This window comes from Lactuca virosa, chromosome 1 (assembly GCF_052849685.1).
Source record: "Lactuca virosa cultivar CGN04683 chromosome 1, Lactuca_virosa_CGN04683_v6, whole genome shotgun sequence".
NCBI classification, from domain to species: Eukaryota; Viridiplantae; Streptophyta; class Magnoliopsida; order Asterales; family Asteraceae; genus Lactuca; species Lactuca virosa.
This window is the reverse complement of record NC_136426.1, coordinates 125,846,425-125,867,407: the sequence shown is the minus strand read 5'-3', so window position 1 is coordinate 125,867,407 and position 20,983 is coordinate 125,846,425. Positions and strand designations below refer to the sequence as shown.

The 20,983-nt window shown below is 40.5% G+C and overlaps 1 long non-coding RNA gene across 1 annotated transcript; it reads left to right on the top strand.

Moving 5' to 3' along the window:
- The first annotated feature begins 18,480 nt into the window (after positions 1–18,480).
- Positions 18,481–19,811, top strand: LOC145106473 (uncharacterized). The gene is made up of 3 exons (XR_013707565.1): positions 18,481–18,577; positions 18,874–19,437; positions 19,616–19,811. It is a non-coding gene; the product is annotated as an uncharacterized LOC145106473 (long non-coding RNA).
- The last annotated feature ends 1,172 nt before the right edge of the window (positions 19,812–20,983 follow it).

Here is a 20,983-nt window from a genome sequence, read left to right as displayed (position 1 = left end):
AAGACATCATCATGGATTTTGTGACTAAACTGCCCAGAACAAGGAACAGTCACGACATGATTTGGGTGGTTGTTGATCGCTTCACTAATAGTGCGCATTTCATAGCAGCCAACGAGAAATGGTCTATGGATAAACTTATGAATTCTTGCGTGAAGGAAATTGTGAGGCTTCACGGTGTTCCGTTAACGATTGTATCAGACCGTGACAGCCGTTTTACCTCAAGGTTTTGGAGGAGTCTACAAGAGGAATTGGGTACCAAGTTGTGTTTGAGTACAACTTACCATCCGTAAACTGATGGTCAGAGCGAACGAACAATTCAAACGTTGGAGGATATGCTGAGAGCATGTACCCTGGAATTCCAAGGTAACTGGGATGAACACTTACCTCTAGTAGAATTTTCCTATAATAATAGTTTCCACTCGAGCATCAAGATGGCACCTTATCACGCTTTGTATGGAGAAAAGTGTCGAACGCCGTCATGTTGGCTGGAAGCTGGGGAAAAGCAGTTTATGGGGCCTGAAATAGTCTGTCGGACTGCTGAAAAGTTGAAAGTGATTAGGGAAAGGATGTTAGCAGCTCAAGATCGACAAAAGAGTTATGCTGACAAGAAAAGACAACCGATATCATTCGAAGTTGGAGATTCGGTTTTACTTAAAGTCTCGCTGTGGAAGGGACTTATAAGATTTGGTAAAAGGAGAAAATTGAGTCCAAGGTTTATTGGACCGTTTAAAGTTCTTCAGGGGATTGGGAATCAAGCTTACAAGCTAGAATTACCAGAAGAACTAGAAGGTATTCATAACACCTTTCATGTGTGTTATTTGAGAAAGTTCATGGGAGATGTATCCGACATAATTCCAATTTCTGAATTAAGGTTGGATGAAAACAAGAGGTTAATTGAAGAACCAGAGGCAATCGTTGACCGTAAGACTAAGAAGTTGCGATGCAAGATGGTCAATTTAGTGCTTGTGCTATGGAAACATACGAATGGGCCAAATCTCACCTGGGAAACGGAGAGTGACATGATGAGTCACTACCCGCATTTGTTTACTGATGTGTGATTCCGGGGACGGAATTATCCTAAGGGGGAGAGAATTGTAACGCCCGTGTTTCCAGGATAGGCATTAATGATGATGAAATAGTCTAGGTCAACCATTCTAACTCATTTTGAAGAAATGAAAATGAATTATGTGAATATTATGTGAATTATGTGTTTTATGCTTAATTATTAGGATTTAATTAATTAAAAGTAAAAATGAGCGTCGAAAATAAATATTAGATAAAGCCGATATCTATTAAGAAAGTTGTAGTGGTCGTGACAAGGATTCCGGATATATAAAGAATACCGAAATCCGATTTATAACGAAGAAGTTATGACATGTCGAAGTTTCGCGACAAAACCGGCACGGTGCCGAATGACGTAAAAAGTGAGTTTTTGATAAACTACTTTTTAGCCTTAGTGATCTAAACGAAAGTCGTAGTGTTCGTTAAACCGAGAGTATGTATAAAAAGAACGTCCAAATCTGACTTCGTATGAGGAAGTTATGATTTTTCTAAGTTTCAGCTTAGCAGTAGACAGCTAAAAACTCGAATTTTAGATCAAATGATTTTTAGCCGACACAACCTAAACGAGAATCGAAGGTCTCGTCAATAGTAGTACAACGGTAAAAAGACAGACGAAAACGGACGTCAGATGAAGAAGTTATGAATTTTTAACGGATTTCCTGTCCCGGTCTGTTAAAAATAATAATATTAAAATTAAAGTCAAAATTAGCCGACGAAGTCTAAACGAAAGTTGTAGAGCGTAATTTTACCTACGCGTGCATATAAAGAACGTCAAAAACGGAGCCCGTATGCGAAAGTTATGGATTTTAGAAGTTTTGGCTCAAAAATCGAGAAAATCCCAAAATCCGAGAAATTTCGCATGGTGAGACTTCGGCCACGTCACCCTCGTTCATAGCATGCCACGTGTCAGAAATTGCTGAGTCATCCGAGGCCAGCTGGCGAGGCGTGTCGCAACCCTCGCATCCAAAGCGCAGGTCCAATCTGAAGTTGTCGCGTGTCTTCGCGTGTCCGAGCCTCGCACGGGCCACCTGGAGCCTCGCATACGAGCCACCTGGAGCCACCTGCCCTTTGCTGCTGCTGCCACCTGCCTTCGCTGACTCACCCTTCTCGACCGACCCTCGCAATCTCGCCCTATAAATAGGAAGGCTGCGAGCCTTCCCGGGTAAAATGAGATTTTTGCCACTTTTTCATCCAAATTCAATATTTTCAGTATTTCGACTTCCCCCAGAGCCCCGAGATCATTTCCAACACCCGAAACCCGTTCCGAAGTACCCGAAGACCCGAAAAAATTTATCTTTTCGGTTTTGAAGCCCAACCCTCGCAGAGCCCGGTTTCTTAATAAAACTCTCGGTTTTATTAGAAACGATCGTTTTAGGAAACGAAGTGCTGCCCGATTATCATTAAATCAAGTGAGTGTATAGTCACTTTCATCTTACACATAGATATGAAGTATTTTATATAAAATATGTGCTATGTGAATATATATTGCTTAGCTATTTGAGATGGATGATGAATGAATGATTTATACAGGTTTTAAAACTGTATATGTATTTTTATCTACAAATATGTTGGGTAAAACATGGGTAGATGAATTAGATGATGTGTGATGAAATAAAAATTGATGAGAGGTATCGATGTTTAAGATGATCTAGTCATCTATCAGAGTATAGACAATGACCACAGACTACTCTAGATAGTCTAGTGGAACGTTAGCAGACTCGTAATCGGTAGGTATGTTTGAACTACATGTTCATAAGGTGTTCTCGAACTATATGTTCATTAGGTGTTTTTGAACTATGTGTTCATCCGATAGTTCTTCTTTTTGACACTATTACGTGTCGGCGTACGGGAGCGTACGAGAGTACTTTATTAGTATTTTCCCTATACTTTTTATTTTGAAGAGCTTTGGAGTCTTCGTTTCTTTTATGAAGTGATCGGACGAGCTTCATGAGTCAGCGTTTCCGTTTACGATACCGGATAGGGTGAGTCTGGGGGTAACATACCTCACGATATTCAGATCACTGCTAGGCAAAGTTCGATGCTGGATAGGGTGAGTCTGGGGGTAAAATACCTCACGATATTCGGACCACGGCTAGGCATTGATAACTACCCTTGACTTAATTGTCTTGTGGTTCTTTCTTTTACGAACGAAGGTTCGTGGTGAAACTTATTCCATTCCTCTCATTTGATGTCTTTATCGATCCTCATTTGCTGCTAGGGAATTTCCGAAGCAGTTTCGTCAGTTGGTTGTTCATATCGATCCTTTAGGCTAGATCTAGTAAGATCACTGTATAGGATCAATATGTGGGGATCGACGTTTGTTAGTGCTTGTAGTATAAACCTCGGGCAGCGATGGACTTCGTGCCTATTCCTTAGGAATGAGTGATAGATGATTCTTAGGGTAATTCCTTAAGAAATAAAGAAGATAATGGGGTTGGGTAATTGAGTTGATTGTTTGATGTTTAAACATAATAAATTTATTTATTGTGGGTTGAAAACCCTATATGCTCACCAGGATCCCAAGCCTGACCCACTCAGTTTATTTGTATCACAGGTATCGATACGATGTTGCTTTACACTGAGAGATTAAAAAGGAGAATGTAAGTTTTGTTTATGCTTATGTTTTTGTATTGACAATGACATCCCAGTGGTTTAAATTAATAAAATACATTTCTTCAGAAATGATTTGATAACATATTTATCATGTTTTTCTGGGAACAAATTCCGCAACATTTTCAATCAAATGATTACTCTGGTTTTATTTTAAAAAGCATAAACGAAATCGGTCTTTTCTGGCCGTGAAATTGGGAATGTCACAGACATCGTGGGAGCACGCCTTGCCCCCTTTTTTTTCCATCCTTTTCCCCTCCATGTTCCCTTATTTGGCCCTATAAAAGAGGTCATTCTCCACCTATTTGAATGAAAGATCAAAGACTTCAATATTGGACTCTTCTTCTTACATGGATGGTTCTCTCCAATCTAGAGAAACCATCTTCATCTATATATTATGTGACTTGGTCATCGAAGCCTGCTCTTGGGGCAGTTAGGATGATAGTTCCCTAACGATATTTTTCTATGATGGTAGTTAGGAACCAAGTCGGAAACCAACCTACAACTCACATATCCAACCAAGCCATTTTATCTAAATACAACAATAAAACTCAATGATGACTTTTATGTTGCATAAGTTATTTATTTGATTAAAACAATTGTATGGAGGGTTTGCACTTGGTGTCCTTGATATTTGTTTATATTTAAATTCATGTGAATTCTCTTAGTATGTAAGTTCATTGATCATTAATAGATTTGTTGGATCAATTTCTAGATGTTGGAATGCAAAAAGCTGCTAGTATATATATATATATATATATATATATATATATATATATATATATATATATATATATATATATATATATATATATAAAAGAGATTGTTTGTTAGGGCTCATCTTCAAATATTTTTTTTCATCTTCACAGATTAGATTTTTAGATTGGGTATGGATTTGACGGGGTTTAGTGTGCAAACTTATGACTACCAAAGAATATTTTTTTGATGAAAAAAATGGTTATCACTGGTTTTATAAAACTAATTACTCAAGTTGTGTTCAAGTTTAACGCTCGTGTTTCGGGGCTAAGTATTATTAGATGATGTAATAGTCTAGGTCAACTATTGTAAATCTTTTTGAAATAATAAAGATGAAGTTTTGAGTATTATGTGATTTATGTGCTTATATATTTGATTATAAAGAAATAATAAAAGATAAAAATAAGCGTCAAAATTAAAGTGTGAGATAAACCCAATATCTATACATAAAGTTGTAGTGGTCGAAACAAGGACTCTGGGTATATAAAGAGCGCTGAAATCCGAGTTATAACAAATAATTTATGACCCGTCGAAGTTTTACGGCAAAACCGGCACGACACCGGGAAACGTAAATAGTGAATTTACGATAGAAGACTTTTTAGCCTTAGCAATCAAAACAAAAGTTGTAGTATACGTTAAACCAAGAGTATCCATAAAAAAACACCCAAATCTGACTTCGTATGAGGAAGTTATGATTTTTCGAAGTTTCAGATCAACAGTGCACAACCCGAAACTCAAATTTTAGATCGAGCGATTTTTGGTCAACGCGACCTAAATGAGAATTTAAAATCTCATTAATAGTAGTTCAAAAATAAAAAGACAGTCAAAAACGGAGTCCGTATGTAGAAGTTATGAATTCTACACGGTCGTTTAGCAGTGTAATCTTATCATACTGTTAAATTTAAAATTGGTCGATAATTAGCCGATGGATTCTAAATAAAAGTTGTAGAGCATGTTCCCACCTACGCGTGGATATAAAGAACGTCGAAAATGGAGCTCGTATGCAAAAGTTACGAGGTTTAGAAGTCGGCAGGGTGCTGCATCGAAATGGGCGACGTGGCACAATGTAGGCCACCCACGTTCTGCCACCAGAATGGTGACACCTGGCCTGAACTTGACGAGTAGAAGTACCAACTCATCGAGTAGAGCTGTTTCACAGCCTATAAATGGAGTGTCGGGGGAAGCTCATCTCTCACACCTTCAACCTTCACTTTCTCTCTCTAAACGCTCTCTCTAACTCCCCAAACCCCCCAAAAGCCTAGGAAACTTCCCTAGCACTTGAAGAAAGCCTCGGAGATCCCCGAGTCTCCCAGAAAAAAAGTTTTTCAGTTTGAAACTCTGCCCGCATGGAGCCCGGTTTTCAAGCAAACTTCCCGGTTTCGTCAAAGAAGATTATTTTTAGAAGCGAGGTGCTGTCCGGATCACTCTGTATCAGGTGAGTGTATAGTCACTTTCATCTTACACATAGATATGAAGTATTTTATATAAATTATGTGCTATGTGTATATATATGTTATCTGTTTACCTGAGATGTTTGCTGGATGAAAGATCTATACTTCTTTCTTTTAGATCTGCAACTTTTTCCTTAAGATCTACACTTTCTCATCTCAGATCTAAACTTTTTCTTCAGATCTAAACTGTATACTTTGAGATCTATGTTGGATGAAAGATCTGAACTTCTTTCTTTCAGATCTGAAACTTTTTCCTTCAGATCTACACTTTCTCATCTCAGATCTAAATTTTTTCTTCAGATCTAGACCGTATATATATATATATATATATATATATATATATATATATATATATATATATATATATATATATATATATATATATATATATTATGCTTTGAAAGTTATGCTGGATGAAAGATGTAAACATTATTTCTCAGATCTAGACTGTATAAATATTTTATGCTTTGAAAGTTATGTTGGATGAAGGATGTAAATATTGTTTTTCATATCTGGACTGTATATGTATTTATATCTACAAATATGTTGGGTAGAACAATGGGGAGATGAAATAGATGATGTGTGATAAAATGATGAGAGGCCTCGATGTTTACGATGTGTAACACCCGGAAAATTCAAACCAATTTAAACTTTTAAAAACATTTCAAACCATTAAAATCATTACAACTTTGTTTTCAAAATGTATAATATCAGAGTTTTCCCAAAAACATAAACAAATCATGAGGAGTTGTACGATCACGCCTTCGCCTTGCCGCGATCCCTTGATGTACCTGAAACAATAAACTGAAACTGTAAGCCCGAGAGCTTAGTGAGTTCCCCCAAAATACCGATACATTGCACATAACACATATACAAACAACATCATGTACTGGATCCACAGCTTTACAGACTGGATTACCCCCCCTGGGCCCACAGTGTGAGTTTGGTTTGCCTTACGAGCCCACAGCTCACATCCGACTTGCCATCGAGCCCACAGTACGAGTCTCCCTTAGCCCGTAACTGGATTGCTCCCGAGCCCACAGTATGAGTCTCCCTTAGCCCGTAACTGGAATGCTCCTAGGGTTTGTTGGCTACCGCACGGAGCGGTACAACCTCAACCCACCCCACATAACATGTAACATACAATATCACCACTGAGCATGCAACAATCATATAACATAACAGGTAGTCCTACAGGTCTACCTAACTGGCATAACCACTAGCATGCAACACTAACTCATACTCAACATCTAACTCTGCTAGAATAACATATCCAATGGGTCGGCCTTGGTGCCTTAGACCCCTTAGTATAGTGAGGATAACTCACCTCGCAACTGTCTTCTGAAACTAGAAGCTTGACTCCCGGATCACCAACACGAACTCCCCCACCTATAGCGACCATAAAACCCTTTTTCATAAGTTTCCAAATTACCAATATACCCTCAGAAGTTAACTGGTCAACTCTTGGTTAAAGTCAAATTCCACAGTCAGAGTCAACAGTCCATGTTGACCCGACTCGTCGAGTGTAGTTCACTGACTCGTCGAGTCCTTCCTGAACTCGAGAAGTCGTGAAATCCCTGGTTGGCTCGTCGAGTTCCCTATAACTCGCCGAGTCCATGCGTGTCCAAAGGTTCGGGAGAAACCCTAACCGACTCACCGAGTCATTCGACTGACTCGCCGAGTCCAAGGCAATCTTCATCTGACTCGCCGAGTTGTTCATCCAACTCGTCGAGTACATGGCTATCTTCATATGACTCACCAAGTCGTTCATACAACTCGCCGAGTCTCTTCAGTCCTTTATCCATACAGACGATTTTTAAGCCATGCAGCGGCTCCATATTGCAGATCCAAGCTTCTAAGGCATGTTTATCATGTAAAGTTGCAAACTTTACGTGCATACATGGATCTACAGGCTCTTAATGACAAATCCAAGATTATAATGGGGCTTCACACTCAAGGGAGGCTTCATACATGACCAAGCTCGAAACTTTATGAACCTAGAACCCAAGAAGGGTCCAGATCTGAAGTTGCAACTTCAGATCTAGCCCATACACCAAAATAACATCACAGCCAAGCCAAAATAACCCTAAACTTGACCCACATGAGATCTAGAAAGAAATGAGGTAAAGGTGGCGACTTGATACCTTCAAATGATGCTAACTGAGGTAGATTTCTGATCCCTACAAGTTCCTTGCTTCTAGCCACTTGTTTCTCCAAGCTTTCCTCACTAAGATTCACCTTCCAAAACTTAGAACACACAAGATGAAGCACACACACAAATTAGGGTTGGTTTGGTTCTCAAAAGACTGCAAGGGGGATAAAGGGAGGCTGTTGATTCTTTAAATAGGGTGCAAAACCCTGGGATTTAGGGTTTCATCTGCCAACTCCTACTCGTCGAGTCCCTTCTTGGACTCGGCGAGTAGGTCACTAAAACATGCGGACCAACCCGCTGCTACTCGACGAGTAGGGCAACCAACTCGTCGAGTAGACCTTGAAATAAAAGAACTTTATATTAAATCAATACCTGAGAATCGGGGCGTTATAATTCTCCCCCACTTGAACTAGACTTCGTCCTCGAAGTCTGCCACGGTGAACAATTCCGGATAATGCTCCCGCATCTCTACCTCTGGCTCCCACGTCCACTCGGACCCCCTACGATGTTCCCAATGTACCTTCACCAAAGGTATCTCCTTGTTCCTCAGAATCTTCATCTTTCTTTCCAGTATGGCCACAGGCCTCTCAACATAATTCAAGCGCTCATCGACCTGAATATCATCCGATGACACCACTGCCCCCGATCCATAATGCACTTCCGCAACTGTGAAACGTGGAAAGTGTTGTGGATCAGACTAAGCTCCTCCGGTAGCTCTAGCCTGTAAGACACCTTGCCAACCCCGGCCATGATCCTGAATGACCCAATATATCGGGGACCCAATTTTCCCCTCTTCCTGAAGCGGATCACACCCTTCTAGGGCGAGACCTTCAGGAGTACCATATCACCGGCCTGAAACTCTAACTCGGATCTGCACCGGTCGACGTAACTCTTATGCCGACTCTGAGCGGTCTGCAGCTGCTGCCTAATCTACTGAATCTTCTCGGTAGTCTGCAAGACCACCTCCGTCCGACCCATCACCTTGTGTCCGACCTCACCCCAACAAACCGGGGTGCGACATCTCCGCCCGTACAACAGCTCGAAAGGCGGGGCGCCAATGCTGGAATGATAGTTGTTGTTGTAGGGCAAACTCTGCAAGAGGTGGGTGGGAATCCCAGCTCCCACCGAAGTCAATGACACATGCCCTCAACATATCCTCGAGGGTCTGAATGGTCCGCTCGCTCTGGGCGTCTGTCTGGGGGTGAAATGATGTGCTGAAGTGCAACCGTGTGCCCAGTTCCTCATGCAACTTCTGCCAGAAGCGAGAGGTAAATCTAACATCCCGGTCGGAGACAATGGAGACCGAAACCCCATGGCGAGCAATGATCTCGCGGACATATATGTCGGCCAACTTCTCGGCCGACGAACTCTCCCGAATCGCCAAGAAGTGGGCACTCTTGGTCAATCGATCCACGGTGACCCATATAACATCAAATCCCTTCGCCGTCCTCGGCAACTTGGTAATAAAATCCATCGTGATCTGTTCCCATTTCCACATGAGAATCTCTAGAGGCTGCAGCTTACCATGCGGCCTCTGGTGTTCGGCCTTGACCATCCTGCAGGTCAAGCACCTCTCGACATACCAAGCGATTTCTCGCTTCATACATGGCCACCAGTAACTCAAACTCATGTCTCTATACATCTTGGTGGCCCCCGGGTAAATAGAAAAATGAGACTTATGAGCCTCCTCCATGACCGTCTGCCTGACCCCACCAGACATCAGAACCCAGACCCGACCGCATCGGGTCAATAATCCCCGACTATCCTGCACAAACCGGGTATTATCACCCTTGATCCTCTCCAGCTTCCAATTCTCCGGTCGCATGCCCTCGACCTGGGCATCTCTGATCAAACTCACAAGCGGAGAATCCACCGCTATCCTCATGCATACCGCTGGGGTGGAAGGCCCAGCTGACTTGCGGCTCAAAGCATCCACAACCACATTCGCTTTACCAGGATGGTAAATGATCTCGCAGTCGTAGTCCTTGACTACATCCAGCCACCTGCGCTGCCTCATGTTCAGGTTCAACTGATCCATGATATGTCTCAAGCTCTTGTGGTCCGTGTAAATGGTACATCGGACCCCATAAAGGTAATGTCTCCATATCTTGAGGGCGAACACCACCGCCCCCAGCTCCAAGTCATGCGTAGGGTATCTCGCCTCATGCGGCTTCAACTGTCGCGACGCATAAGCTATCACTCGCCCTCTCTGCATGAGGATCGCCCCTAGACTTGTGATGGGTGCATCACAGAACACCACAAAATCCTCAACTCCCTCCGGGAGTGTCAAGACTGGGGCCTCGCACAACCGCTGTCGGAGGGTCTCAAACGCCCTCTGCTGCTTAGGGCCCCACCGGAAATCCACCCCCTTCCTCGTCAGACGAGTGAGGGGTACCGCAATCTTGGAGAAGTCTTGTATGAATCTCTGGTAGTACCCTGCCAATCCCAAAAAGCTCCTGATGACTGAGGGAGATTTCGGAACCTCCCACTGCATAACCGCCTCGATTTTGGCCGGATCAACCAAAATCCCTTTCTGGTTAACTAGATGTCCGAGGAACTGGACCTCTCATAGCCAAAACTCACACTTCGAGAACTTGGCATACAACCGCTCTCGTCTCAGAACCCCCAACAACTCCCGTAGATGCTCCTCATGCTGCTCTCGGGTCTTGGAATACACCAAGATATCGTCTATAAACACTATGACCGAGCGGTCAAGCATCGGTCTGCAGAGCCGATTCATCAGGTCCATGAACACTGCTGGCGTGTTGGTGAGTCCAAACGGCATCACCACGAACTCTTAATGTCCGTAACGAGTTCAGAACACGGTCTTCTCCACGTCCTCCTCTCTGACCCTGACCTGATGATACCCAAACCTCAAGTCTATCTTGGAAAACCAAGATGCGCCCTGCAACTGATCAAAGAGATCGTCTATCCTCAGGAGTGGGTAACGGTTCTTCACCGTTAACTTATTCAACTCCCGGTAATCAATGCACATCCGATGCGAACTGTCCTTCTTCCGGACAAAAAGAATCGGTGCTCCCCATGGAGAACTGCTAGGTCGAATGAACTGCTTGCCCAACAGTTCCTGTAGCTGTGACGACAGCTCCTGCATCTCTGGTGGTGCCAATCGGTACGACGCCTTAGCGATAGGAGCCACACCTGGCACCAGGTCGATCCTGAACTCGACCTGCCTCTCCGGAGGTATCCCTGGCAACTCCTCCGGAAACACATCTGCAAACTCCCTAACCACCGGAACATCGGAAACCGAAATCTGATCCCTGGCTCGCGTATCCAATACGTACGCTAGGTAACCCGCACCCTCGTGCTGAATATATTGTCGAGCCCTGGAGGCTGAACAAAACCCTGATCCCACTCGGGTGCCCTCGCCATATATAATCAACTCTCCCCCACTTGGGGTTCGAACCACTACCCGCTGACCCTCGCAATCAATCATGGCACCGAAACGACTGAGCCAGTCCATCCCCACAATCACGCACACATCCCCCATGGGTATCGGAATCAAGTCTATCGGAAAAGGTACCCCGAAGATCTCCATCTCGCACCCTCGATAGATCGAAGAAGCAGAAACCCCGTGTTCGTTGGCGATAGAAACTCGCAACGGACACTCAAGCTCGCCCACTGGCACTCTGAACTCCCTACTAAATGTCTGAGATACAAAAGACCGACTTGCCCCCGAGTCAAATAAAACCAATACAGGTAAGGAGTTCACTAGGAACGTACCTAATCACAAGTATAACGGATAAGCATACAACAGATATAACCAATGGGAGTAAGGATAGAAACATACCAGCAACCACATCTGGTGCTGCCCTGGCCTCCTCGGCTGTAAGCTGGAAAGCACGACCCTGAGCTTTTGGAGGCTCTGCCCTGACTGGTCTCCCATCCGTGATCCTCAAAGTAGTCGGCGCTGGATCCTGCGCTGGCTTGGCGGCTAGCAACGGACATTTGGCCTTAACGTGGCCAACCTGATCGCAGTGATAACATAACCTCATACCCTGAATTGGGACTGCCTGGCGACAGCCCTTCACGTAATGCCCCTCATTTCCACACCTGTGGCACCCACTACCAGCTCGAAACACACCAGAATGACCCTTGCCACACTTCCCACAAGTGCGGCTCTGCTGACCCCCGGTCCTAGTATCAGCGGTCTTAGACCGCTTCAGCGCCGGCTGAGACTGTGCCGGGGCCTGCCGCTGCTCTCTCAACTGCAGCTCAATATCCAACTCACGCCGTCTGGCAGCCTCCTGCAACTCTAGAAGAGTATCACATCGTTGGGTAGACACAAACTGACGGATATCCGTCTTGAGCATGCTCAGATAACGGGTCATCTGAGCCTGCTCTGAAGCAAACTCCGGGCAAAACATCGCCCTCTCAGTGAACATATGGGTGATCTCCGTCACCGACTCCCCATCCTGTCTCAAACTCAGAAACTCTTGTGCCAAACGTTCCCGCTCAACCCGCAGAATGTAACGGGCGCGGAACATGTCCCTGAACTGCTCCCAAGTAACAACAGCTCTCTGATCATCAGTGTACGACCCAGTTGCAAGTCTCCACCAGTCCTTGGTCCCAGACCTAAGCAGGTTCAGAGCACACCTGACCTTCTGGTCAGTAGGACATGAGCAGGTGAAGAAACACCCCTCCGCATCTGAAATCCATCTCATAGCCTTGATGGGATCCTGCGTCCCATCAAAAGTAGGGGGCTTCGTGTTATCGAAGTCCCTGTATTGAAAGCCTCTACCAACTCCTCCCCCTGTCGCTGATACAGTTGATGCAGCTGCTGTGGCAGCTGTCTCTACAAGGGCTGCATAGCGCTCATCAAAGTACTCCACCATGGCGGTCTTAATCGACACCGAACATCTCCGGCAACTGTGCCCAGAACGCAGCAGCAACCTCATCATGCAGGATCTCTCGAATCCTGGCATCCAACTCCTCTGTACCCATCTGCACCACCGGCTCAGGTGCTGTCGGCCCCTCCTGGCATCTGTCCCCTGATCCTGATCCCGAACCGGATCCAACCACAAAGCGCCTCTTCATCACCATTTTGAAACATACCACAAGATATCAGATAATCCATATAAATAACCGGGAGCCAACTCCCTACTAAACCTAGGGATTGTGACTTACTTGACACGCGTATGGGTCATGTGCTTTCAGTAGTACGGGCCCATACTACCTTCCACACCTACCCATATTTGTCTCAAGCATCACCACAATTCCCTAACTGAATACACAACATGGCGAGCGCTCAATCCTCACTCCTAGAGGAATGCTAAATATCTCATAACTGGCCTCCTGTCCTCACACAACCCACCCATCCATAAAACTTCCACCAACCCTGCAGCACTAGTGTATGCTAGCCATACATAACGCTGGACCCTATAGACTTTCGAATATCCAATCCTAACCTAAGCTCCCAATCAAACAAGAACATAACATAAGGCAAAATCAAACATTCTCAGGCTATAAGATCTTAATTATGTATAACCGTGATGCATACACTAAGCAACTACAGTAATGATGTCAATCTCATATAATGGAAACCCTAGGCTAGCAGGCATCATGTAATCAGGCAATTCTATCATGCAATTCCTGAAGATCCCTAGCCTAGTACTAACATGCTGTTATACATATCTCATAATCAAATAACTTGTATGGTATTTTGGGGTCTACTTACTGGCTTCTGCTGATCGTACACCCTACATCCTCCTTTACTTATTTTGAAAACCTTTTTGAAAAAATCATTATGAAAATCCTTTCCTCGATTTGAGACTGGAGTTACATGAGTGTTCCTCCAATTCCCTCAAACCAAAGCTCTGATACCAACTTGTAACACCCAGAAAATTCAAACCAATTTAAACTTTTAAAAACATTTAAAACCATTAAAATCATTACAACTTTGTTTTCAAAATGTATAATATCAGATTTTTCCCAGAAACATAAACAAATCATGAGGAGCTGTACGATCACGCCTTCGCCTTGCCGCGATCCCCTGATGTACCTGAAACAATAAACTGAAACTGTAAGCCCGAGAGCTTAGTGAGTTCCTCCAAAATACCGATACATTGCACATAACACATATATAAACAACAGCATGTACTGGGTCCACAGCTTTACAGACTGGATTACCCCCTGGGCCTACAGTGTGAGTCTGGTTTGCCTTACGGGCCCACAGCTCACATCTGGCTTGCCATCGAGCCCACAGTACGAGTCTCCCTTAGCCCGTAACTGGATTGCTCCCGAGCCCACAGTACGAGTCTCCCTTAGCCCGTAACTGGAATGCTCCTAGGGTTTGTTGACTACCGCACGGAGCGGTACAACCTCAACCCACCCCACATAACATGTAACATATAATATCACCACTGAGCATGCAACAATCATATAACATAACAGGTAGTCCTACAGATCTACCTAACTGGCATAACCACTAGCATGCAACACTAACTCATACTCAACATCTAACTCTGCTAGAATAACATATCCAATGGGCCGGCCTTGGTGCCTTAGACCCCTTAGTATAGTGAGGATAACTCACCTCGCAACTGTCGTCTGAAACTAAAAGCTCGACTCCCGGATCACCAACACAAACTCCCCCACCTATAGCGACCATAAAACCCTTTTTCATAAGTTTCCAAATTACCAATATACCCTCAGAAGTTAACTGGTCAACTCTTGGTCAAAGTCAAAGTCCACAGTCAGAGTCAACAGTCCATGTTGACCCGACTCGTCGAGTGTAGTTCACCGACTCGTCGAGTCCTTCCTGAACTCGAGAAGTCGTGAAATCCCTGGTTGGCTCGTCGAGTTCCCTATAACTCGCCGAGTCCATACGTGTCCAAAGGTTCGAGAGAAACCCTATCCGACTCACCGAGTCATTCGACTGACTCGCCGAGTCCAAGGCAATCTTCATCTGACTCGCCGAGTTGTTCATCCAACTCGTCGAGTACATGGCTATCTTCATATGACTCGCCGAGTCGTTCATACAACTCGCCGAGTCTCTTCGGTCCTTTATCCATACAGACGATTTTTAAGCCATGTAAGGGCTCCATATTGCAGATCCAAGCTTCTAAGGCATGTTTATCACGTAAAGTTGCAAACTTTACGTGCATACATGGCTCTAAAGGCTCTTAATGACAAATCCAAGATTATAATGGGGCTTCACACTCAAGGGAGGCTTCATACATGACCAAGCTCGAAACTTTATGAACCTAGAACCCAAGAAGGGTCCAGATCTGAAGTTGCAACTTTAGATCTAGCCCATACACCACAATAACATCATATCCAAGCCAAAATAACCCTAAACTTCACCCAAATGAGATCTAGAAAGAAATGAGGTAAAGGTGGCGACTTGATACCTTCAAATGATGCTAACTGAGGTAGATTTCTTATCCCCACAAGTTCCTTGCTTGTAGCCACTTGTTTCTCCAAGCTTTCCTCACTAAGATTCACCTTCCAAAACTTAGAACACACAAGATGAAGCACACACACGAATTAGGGTTGGTTTGGTTCTCAAAACTCTGCAAGGGGGATAAAGGGAGGCTGTTGATCCTTTAAATAGGGTTTAAAACCCTGGGATTTAGGGTTTCATCTGCCAACTCCTACTCGTCGAGTCCCTTCTTGGACTCGGCGAGTAGGTCACTAAAACATGCGGACCAACCCGCTGCTACTCAACGAGTAGGGCAACCAACTCGTCGAGTAGACCTTGAAATAAAAGAACTTTATATTAAATCAATACCTGAGAATCGGGGCGTTACACGATGATTAAGATGATCGAGTCGTCTAGCGGAGTATAGATAACGACCACAGACTTTTCTAGGCAGTCCAGTGGAACGCAAGCAGGCTTGCAACCTGTAGGTGTTTTTTTTGAAGATGTACTCCATCCCCCCATGGTTGCCTTACGGACACATATGGCTGAGGAATCCCCTTAGCAGTAGTGCCCATCCCGATGAAATTCCTTAGGATATGTCCCTTATAATAGATGCTTTAGGGACGTAAAGTGAGGATAACGGGAATGGGTAATCGGGTTAGTGATTTGATGAAAATAAATAATGAACTTATTATTGTGGGTTAAAAACCCTATATGCTCACCAGGCTCCCCAGCCTGACCCACTCAGTTTTCTTGTATTACAAGTAGTGGCAAAATCATAGTTGGATGACTTGACGAGAGATTATGGATTTGAGGCCAGATTGTGTTTTGTGGACTAAGATGTTTATTTCTTTTGGTTTATGCTTATGGTCTGTATCGATGATTGACATCCCGAGTTTTTGTAATATAATGAAAATGCATTTCTCTAAGAAATGCTTTGATAAATTTATATCATATTTTGTTTTGGGAAAAATTCCGCAATACTTTTCTTAAGAAGTTACTCTGATTTTTATTAAAAAACATAAACGAAATCGGTCTTTTCTGGCCGTAAAAATAGGGATGTCACATCAAGTTGCCAACAAACCAAATTTATTGTGTAAAAAGATTACAAACTTAGAATTTATGTACTTTGACATGCTATTACAAGTTTACCAAGTCATTAATATATTAATATGAGAGAAAGAGAATATATATATATATATATATATATATATATATATATATATATATATATATATATATATCACATAATAAGGGGCGAGGAGGCTTAGACTACCCCTATTGGGGGTTTCTAGCGAGCCGCTCGTGACAAAAAATATTAAAAAAATAAGAATTGGACAATCCTTTGTGAACTAGCTCGTGGCCACGCTTCCACTCGTTTGAGGTTGTATAGCAAGTTCATGTGTATGTGTCCAACTTTATTAGAGGGAAATCAATTAATTTTAGACCAAAAGCTAACAAAACTTTATCTTTAATAAAAAATAAAATAAAATATACCAAAATACTTAATTTATTTTTCTTTACAAAATAAGACCAATATATTGATATAGTTTTATAAATATAAAATTTTAATATAAAATAGGTTGGGTTGAGTTGCTAATGGGTGTAAAAAATTAAATTGGATTGGATTGTATAGGTGGAAGACAAATACATTATTTTTTTATAAAAAAAAATTGAATTGAGTTGGGTTGCTAACGGAGATAAACTTATAGATGCCATGAGATTGATTAATGGGTGGTGGGTGGGACCCACATCTATTAAACAATTTCTTTTAATAAGTAAAAATAACAAAATAATTAAAAATAATAAAAAAGGATATATTGGTTTATTTTAAAAAGACTAACGATGCAAGAAAATCAAACAACTGACTCCAAATTAATAATAATAATAATAATAATAAAAATAAAAATAAAATTAAGAACCATGCATACAAACTAACCAAACCACATGACCATTCATGTAATTTACTCAAAATTCTAAACTACATGATTCATGTAATTTACTCAAATTTCTAATTATGTAAAACTTAAATAAAAGTACATGTTAAACTGGAAATAAATTATTGCAAATTAGTAAAAATGCCTATTACGTTGAGTGTTTGAAACTTAAAATTATTTAAAAGACTAACACATAACTTAAATAGAAGTAGATTTACGTGGGAAGTTAACACGTGTAAAATTGGAAAAAAGATTCTAGCAAATTAGAGAGAGAATTAATTATTTGAGTGTATGAAATTTCTAATAATTAAAAAGACTAATAAACAACTTCAATAAAAGTATATTTTCGTGAGAAACTAAGACATCATGAATTGGAAAAGAAATCCTACCAAATTAGTTAAAGAATCAATAATTAATTGAGTGTTGGAAACTTTTAATTAATAAATTACTTATCATAGAATGTTGATGGCTTGGAAGCAAAAAGTGCATTTAAAATTTTGAACAGGTTTAGTTTAGTTTTCATCATTTTAATAAATGATAATAAATTGTTTATAAGAAAATTTAGATTCTCAAATTTATCTTGAATCAAAATTTTTTAAATATAACCTTCATTGAATTGCATTGAATTCTATCTAGCTTGCCAACCATTCATGTCACCAAAAAAAGCTCTCATCCTACAAACTAGATTTGTCATTAGAGCATTTTCAATAAAACATTTTTAAGTGGTTATTATATAGAATCAAATAATCAATCTCATGAAAAAAAAGTATTATCATAGATAATAGGAAGTTTTTGGTCAATATTATCAACTAATTACATATTTATCAATAAGTTTTTGAGTGTTAAGTTTTATAGAGTATCAATCTTCATCTAACAACGTTTTATTTTACTTCTTTACTTATATTGAAACCCTAAACTTTATTATGATTATTATTTTTTAATATTTCCTTTTATTTTAATCAATAAGGTATTATTTTTACTACTGATATTATAATATATAAATGCCAAACATGAATATATCCATCTAACTGCAATATAATACTATGAAAAGACACATCATAAAGTTTAAGGTCAATATAGTAATTTAACACACCCGAGGTGGTTCACCCTTGTAACAAGTTATATATCAGTCCAAATCCCTCTTCTCCGCCATGGAATTGAAATTTAGCGATTTTGTGAATAACTCTTCATGCAAGTGGTGTCTTAATGATTCCATGATCTTCTCTAGGTTTTTCCTTTTTTCTTTTTTCTTTCTTTTTGCATTTCTTACACGATTTTTTAGGAATAAATTTGGATTCTGGATTGTTGGATTCTATATGGTTTTACTGATTTTGCTCTAATTTTATCCCCGTTTAAAGTCATTTGCGATTTGATTGACAAGATTGTTATATGTAGAGTTTATCATGTATAGTTGAGAGATTAATTATGTCAATTTGGAATACTATTGTACTGATGCATGCAACTGATTTGGGTAGTTTTTTTTTTTTTTTTTAATTATTATTATTATTTTTTTAAATTCTGCAGATCGCCTCATAGAAGGATTCGGAGGTTAGAATTTTTTTCGACCGTGATTTCCCTGTTTAAATTGTTGAGGTAAATCCATTACAATTCCACAATCTGTGTCGTGCTGGTGCTGCATGATGGAACCTTGATAGTCCTAAACATAAAAAGGATTCGATCCATGAAGGACTGTTATATACTTTTCATGGTGTAGTCAAAATCATATTTATGTAGATATATTCCTTTTATCTTTTTCTTTTAAGTTTTTTTTTTATCTTTTTTTTTAATTTAATGTACATTGTTAATTGAAGTTTATGTATCTCGCTTTTTTTAGAACTATAGAAAAGTAAATTTGTAATCGGTTGAAGAAGAAGGATTGTATCATCTTCTTGAGTCATTCATGTTTGTAAGACACTTAGTTTCGCATGATTGTATCAACGAATGTTCATCAATTGTCTCTATTTTGTAATCATGCTACTAAACAAGCTAAGGCCCCGTTTGATACGCATCTTTCCAGGTCCAAACAGATCTTTCTGGCTGAATGGACCGGAAAAACTGTTTGATTTGCACAAAAAAAGGGTATTCCCGGTAAGATATGTCTTTCCCAGAAAGCTCCAAAATCATATCTTTCTGACTGAATTGGCTGGAAAGACAATTATGCACCAAACCCGACCTCTTTCTTTCTTTCTTGGATTATTAATTTTGTTTAAATAACTTTTTTTAAATTTATTTTTTATTGAATTATTACTTTTTTTTCATCATTCAGCATAGTCAATCAGATGTACAATCAAACAGCATGGTTTCTTTCCCAGTCAGAAAACTTCCCAGACAGCACTTTACCAGACAGCACTTTCCCAGACAGAAACTATCAAACGGGACCTAAATCCCGATTATTGCGCAATAGTCGCAAAGGCTAATTCAACAAACATTGAATCTTGAGTCTCCATGTTTGTGTTTCCACGTAACTAACTTATGTTGAGTTATTGTTTTTACAAGAATTTATAAAATTAAAACTTGTCATAGTGAAATAATTATAAAAGGGATTTTAATATTTTATGATCAAAATGATGGAATAAGAGAAATATTTATTTTTAAAAGAGTTTATAAAAGCAAAAACATGATAAAGGGTAAAGTAATTATAACTAGCAAAGAACTCGCGGCTACGCCGCTTTTGGGGTAATATGGGGAAAATCGGCAAACTTTAAAAAATACGTGTTGAAAGTGTAAATCACCGCAAATAGGAGAGAAAATCGACAACCCCTAAAATTAGATGTCCAAAGTGTACGACAACCAAAAGAAGGGACACTGGGGGAGAAAATCCTAAAATGTTGTGGCAATAATGTGAAAGTTGCCAAAGTTGAGAAAATATGGTGGCAAAATTCTAAAGGAGGATTTTTGTGTTTTTTATGTCAAAATGTAAAAGTTTTGACTATAAGGACGAAAAGTGTCAATTTCATTAAAGATTTGTGGCAAAAACACCAAAATATAAAACTTTTCACTGCAAGGACGAAAAGTGTCAAAGTTACTAAAGATTTGTGGCAAAACCCTAAAAGCACAAAAACTTAATCAAAACACAAAATTGGAAAAGTTTTCACTTTAAGGACTAAAAGTGTCAAATTCACTAAACATTTGTGGCATAAACCTAAAGACATAAAAGTTACTATTGCTAACTTCCTTTAGATTTAATATATATATAAAATAACATGCATTAACTTTTTTTTATTTTTTTTTTAATTATACAACGAATTGTATAATCAAAATGTGAGATGGAGGTAACAATAAAAGCAAGACTCTCTTCAAAGTCAACGTGTCTTAAATAGGTCAAATATGGTATTTTTAATGGTTAATTAAACATTATAAGTATGCAACTCTCTAATGCTCTTTGTGTTAGGGGTGCATGCTAATTCTTTATTATCCCCTCGACATGTTTTTTAATTATGATTTTGATGTGGAGGTGTGGAAATGCTTTTTGTTGGTTATTTTAGTGTTATAAGATATTTTGTATAATGAGAACTGATATGTGAGTCAAGAGAGTTTATAATATGTGTTATATATAATATGTTCGGTGGGTGCGAAATGAACTCATGATTCTTCTAGTAAATTGGCCTGCGTTTCTGTGCCTAGATTCGTAAGT